The sequence below is a fragment of the Hemiscyllium ocellatum genome, assembly GCF_020745735.1.
Source record: "Hemiscyllium ocellatum isolate sHemOce1 chromosome Y unlocalized genomic scaffold, sHemOce1.pat.X.cur. SUPER_Y_unloc_2, whole genome shotgun sequence".
NCBI lineage: Eukaryota > Metazoa > Chordata > Chondrichthyes > Orectolobiformes > Hemiscylliidae > Hemiscyllium > Hemiscyllium ocellatum.
In genome coordinates this window covers 30,001-47,451 of record NW_026867601.1, presented here as the reverse complement: position 1 = coordinate 47,451, position 17,451 = coordinate 30,001, and the positions used below count along the sequence as shown (strand labels likewise).

General features: G+C 46.3%; 4 non-coding genes across 4 annotated transcripts; all 4 read left to right on the top strand.

Moving 5' to 3' along the window:
* The first annotated feature begins 6,556 nt into the window (after positions 1-6,556).
* Positions 6,557-6,629, top strand: trnar-ucg (transfer RNA arginine (anticodon UCG)). The gene has a single exon. It is a non-coding gene; the product is annotated as a tRNA-Arg (tRNA).
* A 1,157-nt stretch (positions 6,630-7,786) lies between these two features.
* Positions 7,787-7,859, top strand: trnar-ucg (transfer RNA arginine (anticodon UCG)). Its single transcript has one exon. It is a non-coding gene; the product is annotated as a tRNA-Arg (tRNA).
* A 6,064-nt stretch (positions 7,860-13,923) lies between these two features.
* trnar-ucg (transfer RNA arginine (anticodon UCG)) lies at positions 13,924-13,996 on the top strand. Its single transcript has one exon. It is a non-coding gene; the product is annotated as a tRNA-Arg (tRNA).
* A 2,376-nt stretch (positions 13,997-16,372) lies between these two features.
* On the top strand, positions 16,373-16,445 carry trnar-ucg (transfer RNA arginine (anticodon UCG)). Its single transcript has one exon. It is a non-coding gene; the product is annotated as a tRNA-Arg (tRNA).
* The last annotated feature ends 1,006 nt before the right edge of the window (positions 16,446-17,451 follow it).

Genomic DNA, 17,451 nt, shown 5'->3' with positions numbered 1-17,451 from the left:
TTCTTAATAATTTAATGATTCTAAAATTTATTCCAGCAACGTTGTCTATCCCATGGTATTTCTGACCTTCACCTGCATGGATTGTATACCGACTAATGACTCAGTAATACTTAAGCATGCCTGCTTTACGTCATGTATTTCAAAAACATCTAATACCGCTTTGTGCAATGGTTGTGACGTGACTAAGAAAACCGACAATTAAGTCTCAATTGTACCAGCAGTGTATCACCACAGACCTGAATATGTTGATAGGAGGAGCGGCTATCAGTCCTCACTTCCATCTGCTGGAGAAGCACTGACATTACATTGATGGTAAAAATGTCAACAATACGTGTCTGATATCAATCTATTGAGAAAGCAACTGCACGCTTATTCCAGCTCATCACCTTTAGCTGGCAGCTGTAGCATTATGAAACAACTCATTGAAAGTGGATAAGATTAATTAGCATCAAATCAAGGTCAACTTTTGAATGAAATATCTCAATTCCTTGTCATGTAGGTTTGTTCATCTCTTTTAAGGATACCAACTCTGACAGTTTGGTGTCTTTATGGGTAGAGTGAAAAGAAAACAAGGGTAAAAAACATAAGTGGGTGTCACATGCACATCTCCAAACTGCAGTAGTGATGTTGGGAATGGCAGTAAACAGGAAATTAGAGATGCATGTGATGAGGGAATTTTGGTGATCATGCATAATGTTAACTGCACATCGACTGGACTAACCAATTCAGTTACAATGGTGGAGAGGAGGAATTTCTGGACTGTATGTGGGATGGTTTCCTTGACCAATATGTGCAGAAACCAACTAGAAAGCAGGCCATCTTACGCTGGATGCTGTGTAATGAGAACTTCATCATTGCTAATCTAACTGTAGCAGATCCCTTGGGGACGAGCAACCATGACACGCTAGAACATTTTAATCAAAATGGAGAGTGAGATCGTTGATGCGGAGACTCGGCTACTGAATCTTTAATTTTTCAGTTAAAGGGTTGGCGATTTACGGGGTATCTTATAGAAATGTAAAGGACCATGAGAGACATGCACTCAGTAGTTTCCCAGCGTTGGATAATCCAGGGCTAGAAGGAATCAGTCTCAGGTTAGGATGGAAATAATATAAGGGAACCTGAGGGCCAACTTTTATACACTAAGACTGATAAGCATACGGAATGAGCTGCCAGTGGAAGTGGTTGAGGGAGAAACATTAACAATATTTAAAAGATATTTGGACAAATACATGCACAGGAATTGTTCAGAAGGATAAAGGGCCAAGTGCAGGGAAATAAGATTACCATGGAAGGATAATTTGGTTGGAATGGATCAGTTTGGACGAAAGCCCTGTCTCTGTGATGTGCAACTCTCACACTCTCGGACACAAATCAGACACCAGAAATGTTGGAGAATGCAAATTTTACTGAGTGGGGGAACTGAGGCTGATCAATATTAGTGAAGAAATGTTGCTTTGAAAATTGCCGGGATGGACGGTGGATCAACCCACAGGGCCTGATAATCTACATACAAACTTACTTCACAAAGTGGTTCCAGCAGTAGATAATGCATTCACTGCCAGGATTGTATACATTCCAATACAGTCCCTGCAGACTGGAGAGCAGCTGGTATCACTTGAATATTAAAAAATGGAGACATTTGTTTTCTTTGTTTTCTCTATAATCCTGTAATTTCCTGCGATAGTACCGAGTTCTACTGAGCCTCTCTTCGGGCGGAGTGTGTCCCTATGATGCATCAATAAACTGATTAATACTCAAGGTCTGCCTGCAGTGATTTTCTACAGCAGTGAGTGTGTTTAATTATGTAACTGCATATACATTTCTGTGTCTATTGCCATGTAAGCACATGATATTGCCATGAAACCACTTTGAGTGTCAGAGGTCACCAGCATGCTCTCGTCGTTGGAAGATGCTCAAGTGCATTTCAGATAATGTGCTTTCCATGCAATGTAGCTTTCCTGCTTGATGAAAAGATGGTATAAGAGCCTTCATTGTGAGAGATTGAGTCCAGGAGCAGAGATCTGCTGTCGCCTTGGTGAGGACACACATCGAATATTATGTGCTGTTTTGGTCTCCTTTTCTGAGGAATGTGTTATCTATCCTGTCTAGTCCTGCTAAGATTTTATAAGTCTCTATGAGGGTCCTTCCTCATCCGTTTGAACTCTGGAGGAAACAATCCTAACGCAGTTAATGACTCCTCATACGTCAGCCCCACCATCCTCGGAACCAGCCTGGTAACCCTTCACTGCACTCCCTCAAGAGCAAGACCATATTATTCTTCATCATTCTTGAAGCAGATCCTTTGCCGGACAGTAGAAATCTCATCATGCAGAAAGTAAATTCACAAGTCACATGCATCAATTCCGCACTCATGCCCAGGCACACTTGTTTGATAATTTAGGGACTCTGCAATTGAGAGGACGCAGAATGTGCGAATTTGTAACGTCACCTCCAAATCTCAGCATAGCAACTGGGATACTCTCGTCCACATCTCAATTACACCCAACATGTCTTTCACTCCTCCCTCTTCACCTTCCAGGGCTGTATAATTCCTTGCAAGCACATCTGTGCCTCTCGGTTGTCCGGACTGAAATGAAGAGTATTGTTGTGACAAGATCTGCTGTTGGAATTGCTGAGGGAACTCAGCAGGAGCGGCAGTGCCTGAGGGAGGAAACTGAATTCTCATAAAATTCCGTGGAAATTCTGAAACGGCGTCTCTGATTTTCTCTCTACAGATGCTTCCAGACCGGATGATTGTTTTCCCTGCAGTTTCTGCTTTTGATTCGAGCTGAATGTCTATTCCAGTGACCGGAATGATACACCCAGACACACTATGTACCGATATTTAAATCTTTCAAAGCTTTATGCAATTGAATTCAAGCAAATGCAGAATGATGCACTTCCCTCAGCTCCACAGACAGAGAAACTCGGGACAGCAGCGGCGTGTCGTGGTTCGATAGGGACAGCTGAGTGAGTGCACTGATAAACGGGAAATTCCATTTTTTATTGCAGAGTCGAATCTTGCTGCCAGTGGCTGAAGGCAGAGCAAGAGGGAGTTTGTTTTGCATCTCTGTGTTTGAGATTCCAATCCCGGCGGGGGGAAACTGTTCTTTCAGGTGAGGAATGATGCCAATCTCCAATGCACAGACACATGAGGACACATACATTTCCCTTGTCAGTGAAAGGCGCTGCTTCACAAAGGGGAAACAGGAAATGCTGAGGAAACTCAGCAGGTGTGGCAGGAACTGTGGGAGAAAACGGAATTCTCATAAAGTTCGGGCGAAATTCTGAACCGGTGTCTCTGGTTGTCTCTGTGCAGATGCTGCCAGACCTGCTGAATGTTTCCTGATATTTATGATTTGGTTTTTATCTGACTTTCTATTCCATCTAGCACGATGATACGCCCAGACACACCACGTATCGATATTTAAACCTTTCGAACGCTCAGGTCATTGAATTCAAACACATGCAACAATGATTCACTGTCTCTCAGCTCCACAGACAGAGAGACCCGGAAAGGCAACCACGTGAGGTGGTACGATAGTCGTCTCTGAGTGATGACATCGATGAACTTGACATCCTGTGGCGTTTATATTTGGGGTCCCGAATCCTGCTGACTACGGCTAAGGGCAGAGTATGAAGGAGGTTATTTCACATCTTTCTGCTTGGGATTCAGATCACGGCAGGAGAAATACCTATTTCAGGTCACGAATGATGCCAATCTCCAATGCACACACTGAACAGCTCAGATTCACACGGGCATTGCCAATTGTGTTTGAACTCGTCTGTTTCTAAATCCCGGGCTCGAAATGGCAAGAGCTTTCTCACTGAATTTGGTCAAGGCCTCGACTGGAATAGACCATGGTTCAATGTGTGAAAGTACATTTCACTGAGGTGGAACCTGAACCGCATAGTGACTGTGAACAAAACAATGGAAACTTCCAGCACAGGAGCGAGAGATCCTGAAGCAGACACATGAGGACAAATATCTTTCCTTTGTCAGTGAAAGGCGCTGCTTCACAAAGGGGAGACTTCGAAGTGAAGCAGCGAATGTGATTATATCTGATCATTGTTCATAAGCTGTGGAGCGCCGCCTAGCGTGTTGAGCCAGTGGCATAATGGATAACGCGTCGGACTTCGGATCAGAAGATTGTAGGTTCGAGTCCTATCTGGCTCGGGAGCATCCAGGCCTTTATTGCGCATATTTCATGTTGCTTTTCCGTTTCACTTGCTTGTGCACGCGTTTCCGTTTGTGCGGAGGCGGAGCGATTGGATTCGCAAGTTGGCTGCTCAGATTCCTCAGGGTGGAAGCAGTCAATGTTCTCACTTTCCTGCACAGCCACGGGTTTTTAATGGGGCCAGAAAAATAAGTGTTCGTGTATTGTTTTTATGGCTAACGCAAATGACCGTGGATGTTGGGAACGTGAAACAATAACAGGAAATGCTGAGGAAACTCAGCAGGTGTGGCAGGAACTGTGGGAGAAAACGGAATTCTCATAAAGTTCGGGCGAAATTCTGAACCGGTGTCTCTGTGCAGATGCTGCCAGACCTGCTGAATGTTTCCTGATATTTATGATTTGGTTTTTATCTGACTTTCTATTCCATCTAGCACGATGATACGCCCAGACACACCACGTATCGATATTTAAACTTTTCGAACGCTCAGGTCATTGAATTCAAACACATGCAACAATGATTCACTGTCTCTCAGCTCCACAGACAGAGAGACCCGGAAAGGCAACCGCGTGAGGTGGTACGATAGTCGTCTCTGAGTGATGACATCGATGAACTTGACATCCTGTGGCGTTTATATTTGGGGTCCCGAATCCTGCTGACTACGGCTAAGGGCAGAGTATGAAGGAGGTTATTTCACATCTTTCTGCTTGGGATTCAGATCACGGCAGGAGAAATACCTATTTCAGGTCAGGAATGATGCCAATCTCCAATGCACACACTGAACAGCTCAGATTCACACGGGCATTGCCAATTGTGTTTGAACTCGTCTGTTTCTAAATCCCGGGCTCGAAATGGCAAGAGCTTTCTCACTGAATTTGGTCAAGGCCTCGACTGGAATAGACCATGGTTCAATGTGTGAAAGTACATTTCACTGAGGTGGAACCTGAACCCGCATAGTGACTGTGAACAAAACAATGGAAACTTCCAGCACAGGAGCGAGAGATCCTGAAGCAGACACATGAGGACAAATATCTTTCCTTTGTCAGTGAAAGGCGCTGCTTCACAAAGGGGAGATTTCGAAGTGAAGCAGCGAATGTGATTATATCTGATCATTGTTCATAAGCTGTGGAGCGCCACCTCGCGTGTCGGGCCAGTGGCATAATGAATAACGCGTCGGACTTCGGATCAGAAGATTGTAGGTTCGAGTCCTATCGGGCTCGGGAGCATCCAGGCCTTTATTGCGCATATTTCATGTTGCTTTTCCGTTTCACTTGCTTGTGCACGCGTTTCCGTTTGTGCGGAGGCGGAGCGATTGGATTCGCAAGTTGGCTGCTCAGATTCCTCAGGGTGGAAGCAGTCAATGTTCTCACTTTCCTGCACAGCCACGGGTTTTTAATGGGGCCAGAAAAATAAGTGTTCGTGTATTGTTTTTATGGCTAACGCAAATGACCGTGGATGTTGGGAACGTGAAACAATAACAGGAAATGCTGAGGAAACTCAGCAGGTGTGGCAGGAACTGTGGGAGAAAACGGAATTCTCATAAAGTTCGGGCGAAATTCTGAACCGGTGTCTCTGGTTGTCTCTGTGCAGATGCTGCCAGACCTGCTGAATGTTTCCTGATATTTATGATTTGGTTTTTATCTGACTTTCTATTCCATCTAGCACGATGATACGCCCAGACACACCACGTATCGATATTTAAACCTTTCGAACGCTCAGGTCATTGAATTCAAACACATGCAACAATGATTCACTGTCTCTCAGCTCCACAGACAGAGAGACCCGGAAAGGCAACCGCGTGAGGTGGTACGATAGTCGTCTCTGAGTGATGACATCGATGAACTTGACATCCTGTGGCGTTTATATTTGGGGTCCCGAATCCTGCTGACTACGGCTAAGGGCAGAGTATGAAGGAGGTTATTTCACATCTTTCTGCTTGGGATTCAGATCACGGCAGGAGAAATACCTATTTCAGGTCAGGAATGATGCCAATCTCCAATGCACACACTGAACAGCTCAGATTCACACGGGCATTGCCAATTGTGTTTGAACTCGTCTGTTTCTAAATCCCGGGCTCGAAATGGCAAGAGCTTTCTCACTGAATTTGGTCAAGGCCTCGACTGGAATAGACCATGGTTCAATGTGTGAAAGTACATTTCACTGAGGTGGAACCTAAAAACCGCATAGTGACTGTGAACAAAACAATGGAAACTTCCAGCACAGGAGCGAGAGATCCTGAAGCAGACACATGAGGACAAATATCTTTCCTTTGTCAGTGAAAGGCGCTGCTTCACAAAGGGGAGACTTCGAAGTGAAGCAGCGAATGTGATTCTATCTGATCATTGTTCACAAGCTGTGGAGCGCCGCCGAGCGTGTCGGGCCAGTGGTGTAATGGATAACGCGTCTGACTTCGGATCAGACGATTGTAGGTTCGAGTCCTATCTGGCTCGGGGGCATCCAGGCCTTTGTTGCGCATATTTCCTGTTGCATTTCCATTTCACTTGCTTGTGCACGCGTTTCCATTTGTGCGGAGGCGGAGCGATTGGATTCGCAAGTTGGCTGCTCAGATTCCTCAGGGTGGAAGCAGTCAATGTTCTCACTTTCCTGCACAGCCACGGGTTTTTAATGGGGCCAGAAAAATAAGTGTTCGTGTATTGTTTTTATGGCTAACGCAAATGACCGTGGATGTTGGGAATGTGAAACAATAACAGGAAATGCTGAGGAAACTCAGCAGGTGTGGCAGGAACTGTGGGAGAAAACGGAATTCTCATAAAGTTCGGGCGAAATTCTGAACCGGTGTCTCTGGTTGTCTCTGTGCAGATGCTGCCAGACCTGCTGAATGTTTCCTGATATTTATGATTTGGTTTTTATCTGACTTTCTATTCCATCTAGCACGATGATACGCCCAGACACACCACGTATCGATATTTAAACCTTTCGAACGCTCAGGTCATTGAATTCAAACACATGCAACAATGATTCACTGTCTCTCAGCTCCACAGACAGAGAGACCCGGAAAGGCAACCGCGTGAGGTGGTACGATAGTCGTCTCTGAGTGATGACATCGATGAACTTGACATCCTGTGGCGTTTATATTTGGGGTCCCGAATCCTGCTGACTACGGCTAAGGGCAGAGTATGAAGGAGGTTATTTCACATCTTTCTGCTTGGGATTCAGATCACGGCAGGAGAAATACCTATTTCAGGTCACGAATGATGCCAATCTCCAATGCACACACTGAACAGCTCAGATTCACACGGGCATTGCAAACTGTGTTTGAACTCGTCTGTTTCTAAATCCCGGGCTCGAAATGGCAAGAGCTTTCTCACTGAATTTGGTCAAGGCCTCGACTGGAATAGACCATGGTTCAATGTGTGAAAGTACATTTCACTGAGGTGGAACCTAAAAACCGCATAGTGACTGTGAACAAAACAATGGAAACTTCCAGCACAGGAGCGAGAGATCCTGAAGCAGACACATGAGGACAAATATCTTTCCTTTGTCAGTGAAAGGCGCTGCTTCACAAAGGGGAGACTTCGAAGTGAAGCAGCGAATGTGATTATATCTGATCATTGTTCATAAGCTGTGGAGCGCGGCCTAGCGTGTCGGGCCAGTGGCGTAATGGATAATGCGTCTGACTTCGGATCAGAAGATTGTAGGTTCGAGTCCTATCTGGCTCGGGGGCATCCAGGCCTTTGTTGCGCATATTTCCTGTTGCATTTCCGTTTCACTTGCTTGTGCAGGCGTTTCCATTTGTGCGGAGGCGGAGCGATTGGATTCGCAAGTTGGCTGCTCAGATTCCTCAGCGTGGAAGCAGTCAATGTTCTCACTTTCCTGCACAGCCACGGGTTTTTAATGGGGCCAGAAAAATAAGTGTTCGTGTATTGTTTTTATGGCTAACGCAAATGACCGTGGATGTTGGGAACGTGAAACAATAACAGGAAATGCTGAGGAAACTCAGCAGGTGTGGCAGGAACTGTGGGAGAAAACGGAATTCTCATAAAGTTCGGGCGAAATTCTGAACCGGTGTCTCTGGTTGTCTCTGTGCAGATGCTGCCAGACCTGCTGAATGTTTCCTGATATTTATGATTTGGTTTTTATCTGACCTTCTATTCCATCTAGCACGATGATACGCCCAGACACACCACGTATCGATATTTAAACCTTTCGAACGCTCAGGTCATTGAATTCAAACACATGCAACAATGATTCACTGTCTCTCAGCTCCACAGACAGAGAGACCCGGAAAGGCAACCGCGTGAGGTGGTACGATAGTCGTCTCTGAGTGATGACATCGATGAACTTGACATCCTGTGGCGTTTATATTTGCGGTCCCGAATCCTGCTGACTACGGCTAAGGGCAGAGTATGAAGGAGGTTATTTCACATCTTTCTGCTTGGGATTCAGATCACGGCAGGAGAAATACCTATTTCAGGTCAGGAATGATGCCAATCTCCAATGCACACACTGAACAGCTCAGATTCACACGGGCATTGCCAATTGTGTTTGAACTCGTCTGTTTCTAAATCCCGGGCTCGAAATGGCAAGAGCTTTCTCACTGAATTTGGTCAAGGCCTCGACTGGAATAGACCATGGTTCAATGTGTGAAAGTACATTTCACTGAGGTGGAACCTGAACCCGCATAGTGACTGTGAACAAAACAATGGAAACTTCCAGCACAGGAGCGAGAGATCCTGAAGCAGACACATGAGGACAAATATCTTTCCTTTGTCAGTGAAAGGCGCTGCTTCACAAAGGGGAGACTTCGAAGTGAAGCAGCGAATGTGATTATATCTGATCATTGTTCACAAGCTGTGGAGCGCCGCCTAGCGCGCCGGGCCAGTGGCGTAACAGATAACGCGTCGGACTTCGGATCCTAAGTTTGTAGGTTCGAGTCCTATCTGGCTCGGGAGCATCCCGGCCTTTATTGCACATATTTCCTGTTGCTTTTCCGTTTCACTTGCTTGTGCACGCGTTTCCATTTGTGCGGAGGCGGAGCGATTGGATTCGCAAGTTGGCTGCTCAGATTCCTCAGGGTGGAAGCAGTCAATGTTCTCACTTTCCTGCACAGCCACGGGTTTTTAATGGGGCCAGAAAAATAAGTGTTCGTGTATTGTTTTTATGGCTAACGCAAATGACCGTGGATGTTGGGAACGTGAAACAATAACAGGAAATGCTGAGGAAACTCAGCAGGTGTGGCAGGAACTGTGGGAGAAAACGGAATTCTCATAAAGTTCGGGCGAAATTCTGAACCGGTGTCTCTGTGCAGATGCTGCCAGACCTGCTGAATGTTTCCTGATATTTATGATTTGGTTTTTATCTGACTTTCTATTCCATCTAGCACGATGATACGCCCAGACACACCACGTATCGATATTTAAACTTTTCGAACGCTCAGGTCATTGAATTCAAACACATGCAACAATGATTCACTGTCTCTCAGCTCCACAGACAGAGAGACCCGGAAAGGCAACCGCGTGAGGTGGTACGATAGTCGTCTCTGAGTGATGACATCGATGAACTTGACATCCTGTGGCGTTTATATTTGGGGTCCCGAATCCTGCTGACTACGGCTAAGGGCAGAGTATGAAGGAGGTTATTTCACATCTTTCTGCTTGGGATTCAGATCACGGCAGGAGAAATACCTATTTCAGGTCAGGAATGATGCCAATCTCCAATGCACACACTGAACAGCTCAGATTCACACGGGCATTGCCAATTGTGTTTGAACTCGTCTGTTTCTAAATCCCGGGCTCGAAATGGCAAGAGCTTTCTCACTGAATTTGGTCAAGGCCTCGACTGGAATAGACCATGGTTCAATGTGTGAAAGTACATTTCACTGAGGTGGAACCTGAACCCGCATAGTGACTGTGAACAAAACAATGGAAACTTCCAGCACAGGAGCGAGAGATCCTGAAGCAGACACATGAGGACAAATATCTTTCCTTTGTCAGTGAAAGGCGCTGCTTCACAAAGGGGAGATTTCGAAGTGAAGCAGCGAATGTGATTATATCTGATCATTGTTCATAAGCTGTGGAGCGCCACCTCGCGTGTCGGGCCAGTGGCATAATGAATAACGCGTCGGACTTCGGATCAGAAGATTGTAGGTTCGAGTCCTATCGGGCTCGGGAGCATCCAGGCCTTTATTGCGCATATTTCATGTTGCTTTTCCGTTTCACTTGCTTGTGCACGCGTTTCCGTTTGTGCGGAGGCGGAGCGATTGGATTCGCAAGTTGGCTGCTCAGATTCCTCAGGGTGGAAGCAGTCAATGTTCTCACTTTCCTGCACAGCCACGGGTTTTTAATGGGGCCAGAAAAATAAGTGTTCGTGTATTGTTTTTATGGCTAACGCAAATGACCGTGGATGTTGGGAACGTGAAACAATAACAGGAAATGCTGAGGAAACTCAGCAGGTGTGGCAGGAACTGTGGGAGAAAACGGAATTCTCATAAAGTTCGGGCGAAATTCTGAACCGGTGTCTCTGGTTGTCTCTGTGCAGATGCTGCCAGACCTGCTGAATGTTTCCTGATATTTATGATTTGGTTTTTATCTGACTTTCTATTCCATCTAGCACGATGATACGCCCAGACACACCACGTATCGATATTTAAACCTTTCGAACGCTCAGGTCATTGAATTCAAACACATGCAACAATGATTCACTGTCTCTCAGCTCCACAGACAGAGAGACCCGGAAAGGCAACCGCGTGAGGTGGTACGATAGTCGTCTCTGAGTGATGACATCGATGAACTTGACATCCTGTGGCGTTTATATTTGGGGTCCCGAATCCTGCTGACTACGGCTAAGGGCAGAGTATGAAGGAGGTTATTTCACATCTTTCTGCTTGGGATTCAGATCACGGCAGGAGAAATACCTATTTCAGGTCAGGAATGATGCCAATCTCCAATGCACACACTGAACAGCTCAGATTCACACGGGCATTGCCAATTGTGTTTGAACTCGTCTGTTTCTAAATCCCGGGCTCGAAATGGCAAGAGCTTTCTCACTGAATTTGGTCAAGGCCTCGACTGGAATAGACCATGGTTCAATGTGTGAAAGTACATTTCACTGAGGTGGAACCTAAAAACCGCATAGTGACTGTGAACAAAACAATGGAAACTTCCAGCACAGGAGCGAGAGATCCTGAAGCAGACACATGAGGACAAATATCTTTCCTTTGTCAGTGAAAGGCGCTGCTTCACAAAGGGGAGACTTCGAAGTGAAGCAGCGAATGTGATTCTATCTGATCATTGTTCACAAGCTGTGGAGCGCCGCCGAGCGTGTCGGGCCAGTGGCGTAATGGATAATGCGTCTGACTTCGGATCAGAAGATTGTAGGTTCGAGTCTTATCTGGCTCGGGGGCATCCAGGCCTTTGTTGCGCATATTTCCTGTTGCATTTCCGTTTCACTTGCTTGTGCACGCGTTTCCATCTGTGCGGAGGCGGAGCGATTGGATTCGCAAGTTGGCTGCTCAGATTCCTCAGCGTGGAAGCAGTCAATGTTCTCACTTTCCTGCACAGCCACGGGTTTTTAATGGGGCCAGAAAAATAAGTGTTCGTGTATTGTTTTTATGGCTAACGCAAATGACCGTGGATGTTGGGAACGTGAAACAATAACAGGAAATGCTGAGGAAACTCAGCAGGTGTGGCAGGAACTGTGGGAGAAAACGGAATTCTCATAAAGTTCGGGCGAAATTCTGAACCGGTGTCTCTGGTTGTCTCTGTGCAGATGCTGCCAGACCTGCTGAATGTTTCCTGATATTTATGATTTGGTTTTTATCTGACCTTCTGTTCCATCTAGCACGATGATACGCCCAGACACACCACGTATCGATATTTAAACCTTTCGAACGCTCAGGTCATTGAATTCAAACACATGCAACAATGATTCACTGTCTCTCAGCTCCACAGACAGAGAGACCCGGAAAGGCAACCGCGTGAGGTGGTACGATAGTCGTCTCTGAGTGATGACATCGATGAACTTGACATCCTGTGGCGTTTATATTTGCGGTCCCGAATCCTGCTGACTACGGCTAAGGGCAGAGTATGAAGGAGGTTATTTCACATCTTTCTGCTTGGGATTCAGATCACGGCAGGAGAAATACCTATTTCAGGTCAGGAATGATGCCAATCTCCAATGCACACACTGAACAGCTCAGATTCACACGGGCATTGCCAATTGTGTTTGAACTCGTCTGTTTCTAAATCCCGGGCTCGAAATGGCAAGAGCTTTCTCACTGAATTTGGTCAAGGCCTCGACTGGAATAGACCATGGTTCAATGTGTGAAAGTACATTTCACTGAGGTGGAACCTGAACCCGCATAGTGACTGTGAACAAAACAATGGAAACTTCCAGCACAGGAGCGAGAGATCCTGAAGCAGACACATGAGGACAAATATCTTTCCTTTGTCAGTGAAAGGCGCTGCTTCACAAAGGGGAGATTTCGAAGTGAAGCAGCGAATGTGATTATATCTGATCATTGTTCATAAGCTGTGGAGCGCCACCTCGCGTGTCGGGCCAGTGGCATAATGAATAACGCGTCGGACTTCGGATCAGAAGATTGTAGGTTCGAGTCCTATCGGGCTCGGGAGCATCCAGGCCTTTATTGCGCATATTTCATGTTGCTTTTCCGTTTCACTTGCTTGTGCACGCGTTTCCGTTTGTGCGGAGGCGGAGCGATTGGATTCGCAAGTTGGCTGCTCAGATTCCTCAGGGTGGAAGCAGTCAATGTTCTCACTTTCCTGCACAGCCACGGGTTTTTAATGGGGCCAGAAAAATAAGTGTTCGTGTATTGTTTTTATGGCTAACGCAAATGACCGTGGATGTTGGGAACGTGAAACAATAACAGGAAATGCTGAGGAAACTCAGCAGGTGTGGCAGGAACTGTGGGAGAAAACGGAATTCTCATAAAGTTCGGGCGAAATTCTGAACCGGTGTCTCTGGTTGTCTCTGTGCAGATGCTGCCAGACCTGCTGAATGTTTCCTGATATTTATGATTTGGTTTTTATCTGACTTTCTATTCCATCTAGCACGATGATACGCCCAGACACACCACGTATCGATATTTAAACCTTTCGAACGCTCAGGTCATTGAATTCAAACACATGCAACAATGATTCACTGTCTCTCAGCTCCACAGACAGAGAGACCCGGAAAGGCAACCGCGTGAGGTGGTACGATAGTCGTCTCTGAGTGATGACATCGATGAACTTGACATCCTGTGGCGTTTATATTTGGGGTCCCGAATCCTGCTGACTACGGCTAAGGGCAGAGTATGAAGGAGGTTATTTCACATCTTTCTGCTTGGGATTCAGATCACGGCAGGAGAAATACCTATTTCAGGTCAGGAATGATGCCAATCTCCAATGCACACACTGAACAGCTCAGATTCACACGGGCATTGCCAATTGTGTTTGAACTCGTCTGTTTCTAAATCCCGGGCTCGAAATGGCAAGAGCTTTCTCACTGAATTTGGTCAAGGCCTCGACTGGAATAGACCATGGTTCAATGTGTGAAAGTACATTTCACTGAGGTGGAACCTAAAAACCGCATAGTGACTGTGAACAAAACAATGGAAACTTCCAGCACAGGAGCGAGAGATCCTGAAGCAGACACATGAGGACAAATATCTTTCCTTTGTCAGTGAAAGGCGCTGCTTCACAAAGGGGAGACTTCGAAGTGAAGCAGCGAATGTGATTCTATCTGATCATTGTTCACAAGCTGTGGAGCGCCGCCGAGCGTGTCGGGCCAGTGGCGTAATGGATAACGCGTCTGACTTCGGATCAGAAGATTGTAGGTTCGAGTCCTATCTGGCTCGGGGGCATCCAGGCCTTTGTTGCGCATATTTCCTGTTGCATTTCCGTTTCACTTGCTTGTGCACGCGTTTCCATCTGTGCGGAGGCGGAGCGATTGGATTCGCAAGTTGGCTGCTCAGATTCCTCAGCGTGGAAGCAGTCAATGTTCTCACTTTCCTGCACAGCCACGGGTTTTTAATGGGGCCAGAAAAATAAGTGTTCGTGTATTGTTTTTATGGCTAACGCAAATGACCGTGGATGTTGGGAACGTGAAACAATAACAGGAAATGCTGAGGAAACTCAGCAGGTGTGGCAGGAACTGTGGGAGAAAACGGAATTCTCATAAAGTTCGGGCGAAATTCTGAACCGGTGTCTCTGGTTGTCTCTGTGCAGATGCTGCCAGACCTGCTGAATGTTTCCTGATATTTATGATTTGGTTTTTATCTGACCTTCTGTTCCATCTAGCACGATGATACGCCCAGACACACCACGTATCGATATTTAAACCTTTCGAACGCTCAGGTCATTGAATTCAAACACATGCAACAATGATTCACTGTCTCTCAGCTCCACAGACAGAGAGACCCGGAAAGGCAACCGCGTGAGGTGGTACGATAGTCGTCTCTGAGTGATGACATCGATGAACTTGACATCCTGTGGCGTTTATATTTGCGGTCCCGAATCCTGCTGACTACGGCTAAGGGCAGAGTATGAAGGAGGTTATTTCACATCTTTCTGCTTGGGATTCAGATCACGGCAGGAGAAATACCTATTTCAGGTCAGGAATGATGCCAATCTCCAATGCACACACTGAACAGCTCAGATTCACACGGGCATTGCCAATTGTGTTTGAACTCGTCTGTTTCTAAATCCCGGGCTCGAAATGGCAAGAGCTTTCTCACTGAATTTGGTCAAGGCCTCGACTGGAATAGACCATGGTTCAATGTGTGAAAGTACATTTCACTGAGGTGGAACCTGAACCCGCATAGTGACTGTGAACAAAACAATGGAAACTTCCAGCACAGGAGCGAGAGATCCTGAAGCAGACACATGAGGACAAATATCTTTCCTTTGTCAGTGAAAGGCGCTGCTTCACAAAGGGGAGACTTCGAAGTGAAGCAGCGAATGTGATTATATCTGATCATTGTTCACAAGCTGTGGAGCGCCGCCTAGCGCGCCGGGCCAGTGGCGTAACAGATAACGCGTCGGACTTCGGATCCTAAGTTTGTAGGTTCGAGTCCTATCTGGCTCGGGAGCATCCCGGCCTTTATTGCACATATTTCCTGTTGCTTTTCCGTTTCACTTGCTTGTGCACGCGTTTCCATTTGTGCGGAGGCGGTGCGATTGGATTCGCAAGTTGGCTGCTCAGATTCCTCAGGGTGGAAGCAGTCAATGTTCTCACTTTCCTGCACAGCCACGGGTTTTTAATGGGGCCAGAAAAATAAGTGTTCGTGTATTGTTTTTATGGCTAACGCAAATGACCGTGGATGTTGGGAACGTGAAACAATAACAGGAAATGCTGAGGAAACTCAGCAGGTGTGGCAGGAACTGTGGGAGAAAACGGAATTCTCATAAAGTTCGGGCGAAATTCTGAACCGGTGTCTCTGTGCAGATGCTGCCAGACCTGCTGAATGTTTCCTGATATTTATGATTTGGTTTTTATCTGACTTTCTATTCCATCTAGCACGATGATACGCCCAGACACACCACGTATCGATATTTAAACCTTTCGAACGCTCAGGTCATTGAATTCAAACACATGCAACAATGATTCACTGTCTCTCAGCTCCACAGACAGAGAGACCCGGAAAGGCAACCGCGTGAGGTGGTACGATAGTCGTCTCTGAGTGATGACATCGATGAACTTGACATCCTGTGGCGTTTATATTTGCGGTCCCGAATCCTGCTGACTACGGCTAAGGGCAGAGTATGAAGGAGGTTATTTCACATCTTTCTGCTTGGGATTCAGATCACGGCAGGAGAAATACCTATTTCAGGTCACGAATGATGCCAATCTCCAATGCACACACTGAACAGCTCAGATTCACACGGGCATTGCCAATTGTGTTTGAACTCGTCTGTTTCTAAATCCCGGGCTCGAAATGGCAAGAGCTTTCTCACTGAATTTGGTCAAGGCCTCGACTGGAATAGACCATGGTTCAATGTGTGAAAGTACATTTCACTGAGGTGGAACCTAAAAACCGCATAGTGACTGTGAACAAAACAATGGAAACTTCCAGCACAGGAGCGAGAGATCCTGAAGCAGACACATGAGGACAAATATCTTTCCTTTGTCAGTGAAAGGCGCTGCTTCACAAAGGGGAGACTTCGAAGTGAAGCAGCGAATGTGATTCTATCTGATCATTGTTCACAAGCTGTGGAGCGCCGCCGAGCGTGTCGGGCCAGTGGCGTAATGGATAACGCGTCTGACTTCGGATCAGAAGATTGTAGGTTCGAGTCCTATCTGGCTCGGGGGCATCCAGGCCTTTGTTGCGCCTATTTCCTGTTGCATTTCCATTTCACTTGCTTGTGCACGCGTTTCCATTTGTGCGGAGGCGGAGCGATTGGATTCGCAAGTTGGCTGCTCAGATTCCTCAGGGTGGAAGCAGTCAATGTTCTCACTTTCCTGCACAGCCACGGGTTTTTAATGGGGCCAGAAAAATAAGTGTTCGTGTATTGTTTTTATGGCTAACGCAAATGACTGTGGATGTTGGGAACGTGAAACAATAACAGGAAATGCTGAGGAAACTCAGCAGGTGTGGCAGGAACTGTGGGAGAAAACGGAATTCTCATAAAGTTCGGGCGAAATTCTGAACCGGTGTCTCTGGTTGTCTCTGTGCAGATGCTGCCAGACCTGCTGAATGTTTCCTGATATTTATGATTTGGTTTTTATCTGACTTTCTATTCCATCTAGCACGATGATACGCCCAGACACACCACGTATCGATATTTAAACCTTTCGAACGCTCAGGTCATTGAATTCAAACACATGCAACAATGATTCACTGTCTCTCAGCTCCACAGACAGAGAGACCCGGAAAGGCAACCGCGTGAGGTGGTACGATAGTCGTCTCTGAGTGATGACATCGATGAACTTGACATCCTGTGGCGTTTATATTTGGGGTCCCGAATCCTGCTGACTACGGCTAAGGGCAGAGTATGAAGGAGGTTATTTCACATCTTTCTGCTTGGGATTCAGATCACGGCAGGAGAAATACCTATTTCAGGTCACGAATGATGCCAATCTCCAATGCACACACTGAACAGCTCAGATTCACACGGGCATTGCCAATTGTGTTTGAACTCGTCTGTTTCTAAATCCCGGGCTCGAAATGGCAAGAGCTTTCTCACTGAATTTGGTCAAGGCCTCGACTGGAATAGACCATGGTTCAATGTGTGAAAGTACATTTCACTGAGGTGGAACCTAAAAACCGCATAGTGACTGTGAACAAAACAATGGAAACTTCCAGCACAGGAG